The 2966-nt window shown below is 36.4% G+C and overlaps 1 long non-coding RNA gene across 1 annotated transcript; it reads right to left on the bottom strand.

Annotated features, from left to right (window-relative positions):
• LOC107629661 lies at positions 467 to 2048 on the bottom strand. Its single transcript, XR_001618008.2, has 3 exons — positions 1971 to 2048; positions 1222 to 1609; positions 467 to 1069 (listed from the first exon to the last, which is right to left on the bottom strand). It is a non-coding gene; the product is annotated as an uncharacterized LOC107629661 (long non-coding RNA).

Genomic DNA, 2966 nt, shown 5'->3' with positions numbered 1-2966 from the left:
AATCACTAATAACTTATAAACCGAAGTTAAGTTCTTCTTTAAGAATTCAATGTTTTAGTTTAGAAGAGGTGGTTGCTCCCTCGGCAAAAGAGCATAAGGGAAAAAAATTTGCAGCAAACTGAACGGTTGTAAACCCCTTAACCATTTACTTGCACAATTCCATACTACTAAACTATTATAATTAGTGGATACTTTCTGTAGGACTCTTCTATCATACAAAATATGGGAGAATGGATGATGCATATAAGGTGTTTGATGAAAATTGTCAATGAAAAATTTGTGGCTTATACCACTATGATTCGTATGCTTATAGTGCAAATTCTTGCCTCTATCTGACGTTGGTATATTCATGCTCTTATTTTGGAAGAGATTATTAACAATTTAATTCATTATTTGGAAGCTATTTGATTTTCAATAAAGGAACATCCTTCAACAATTTCAGTTGTGTAGAAATGAAGCAGCATGATTCCATTGAAGTTCACAACAATTTAGCAATGGATAATTTAGTGAATATGCTAAAGAAAACCATGGTCATGAATGAATCAAATGTGTTAGGAACTTATGAAACCCACTGAAAGTTCTAGATCATGAAGAATGAGAAGAATACATGCTTAGTTCCTGAATCACCTCTACCATGTTTGGCCTTTGCTCAGAAAGCTCATGAGTGTACATCACTGCAATCTTTGAAAGAATTGCTGCTTCTGGTTTCAAATATTTTCACTTTAGATTTGTGTCCACAAAATCATCAAATCTGAAAAACTCAACTGCCATTCTGATTGAACCCCCTACTATTGTCTTCTCAGATAGGACTTGAAGAACAATGACACCGAATGTAGAAACGTCGCTCTTCTCGGTGATGCGTCCAGCGGTAATGTATTCAGGAGCTAGGTATCCCATGGCAGCACCAACTTTCAGTGCCGAGTAAACAATGCCGTCTGCTAGAAACTTGGGGATCCCAGCATCCAGATCAATGGGTTAAACTGATTGTCAAAAAGAACTTTTTCGACTAAAATATTTTGGTGAACTATTGTAGGTTTGCTTGCTTCATTACTGTGAAGATATCCAAAACCTGGTTAAAAAGGATTAGCAAATACTCAATATCAACCAGATAGATCTTATGTTCATTCTGCATAATGATTATAGTTTAATCTTTACTATAGGTTCATAATAGTCGTCTTAATTCATGTAACCAATGTTAAATACTAAATAGTTGAAAAATACCTTGTTGTAAGAAAGAGGCAAATTTTCTGATCTACAATGAGTTTCTTAGAAAATATTGGGTGTCGAAAAAAGAACTAACCTTTTGCATTGCCCTTGCTGATGGAAACCCTCTTAGACGACTCAGACACATTTTCACTTCCATCTTCCATATCAAGATATATAGAGTGCCACTGGTTACAAAATCGTAGACAAGGTAACATTCACCTCTACTACTTGAGCAACAAAAACCTCTCATCTTTACAATGTTTTTATGTCTCAGTGAGGTTAGCAGGCTCAATCCCTTCAAGAATTCAACTTCCTCAGGTATGCAGCATGTCACATTAATACTTCTGATGGCCACAGGAGAACCATCTCTGAGAACTCCTTTGTAGACGGCAGAGAATTTGCTCTTACCCAATAAATATAGAAGCAAGTGAGAAAGTATCCATATGAAGCTGAACAAGATTATGCAAACACATTACAAAATAATAATTAATCAATTATTAAGTCTAACAATTCTATAGACAACAAGATTTAACTTCTAATTGATAAAGAAAGACCAATTCTGTATGATATATCTCTCGGACTCATGTCTCACAATAATTAAGATTGCTTCAGCGACTTACCGCAATTTCTTTTTGAAAAAGCAAAAAAGCAGGGCAGAGGGATAAAATTAAATAAAGACTGTGGTGCAAAGACAGCATAAAAATCTCCAAATTCACAAGAATTGCCATAAAAAAGTATTAAAACAAAATAAAGTAAAATGAAACCTGAGTAGTTCGTAGGGGTAGAGACGAAGCACAACAACACAGAGAGGCCGGAAAGTGTGGTGTGGCGGCAGTAGAAGTAGTGGTGGTGGTGCCGAGTGCAGGCAGCATGGTAGCTACAGAAATGGGAGAAGAACATGAGCAATTGAGCATTAGTGGAAAAAGTGAGAAAAACCCTAGCAGAGACATCTCTCATCTCTAAAACTATGGTTAAAAGGAAAAGACAAAAAGTGTGAAAAAATAAAATTAGAGGCATAATTTTAATTATTAATTTTTTTAAAAATAAAAAAATGGGGTTCAATTTGTAAATATTTTTAGTTGGGTTAACAGTACTCCCACATAAAAGTGGGAATAAGGAATCCATGGCCCATAAATACATCTATATTATACATTCATATATCTAACACTAAAAGATTCTATTCTTTGAGACATTGATCTAAACATAATTTGTCACCTTTTACGGGCTACGGATTTCTTACTCCTAACATTATATAGGAGTATGATTCACCACCATTAAAATATTTACAAAACAAACCCATTTTTTATTTTTGAAAGAATTAATAATTCAAAATTTGCCCTTGCTTTTTTTTTTTTGTTTTACACATTCCCCCTATTTCTTTTAATCTGAGTTTTAAAGAGAAGTCCAGAGCTCTGCTAGGGCTTTTGCCCCTCACTCTGCTCCCCATCAATGTAGCTCGTTCCTTATTCCTCCCCCTCCGCAGTAGCTCGCTCTCTGATTCTCTCCCTGCACCGTGGTCGTTATCTGATCCTCTCCATCCGCGGGATTGCTCGTTCTCCCCTGTATGGTGCTTGTTCTCTGATCGTTGACGCCGCAACACGCTGTCGCCGCCGCTGCTACACTCGGGTCCACCGCTTCATTGTTTTTTGTCGCCTCTATGTTCCTCTTCTTCACCAGCGACTCTGATTTCTGTCCTTCTCCCTCCACCTCTGCCTCTGTGATCTACCCCTTTAAGGTTCTATTTTGTTTTTATTTTTATT

The sequence above is a fragment of the Arachis ipaensis genome, chromosome B03 (assembly GCF_000816755.2).
Source record: "Arachis ipaensis cultivar K30076 chromosome B03, Araip1.1, whole genome shotgun sequence".
NCBI classification, from domain to species: Eukaryota; Viridiplantae; Streptophyta; class Magnoliopsida; order Fabales; family Fabaceae; genus Arachis; species Arachis ipaensis.
This window is presented reverse-complemented; position numbering and strand designations above follow the sequence as displayed.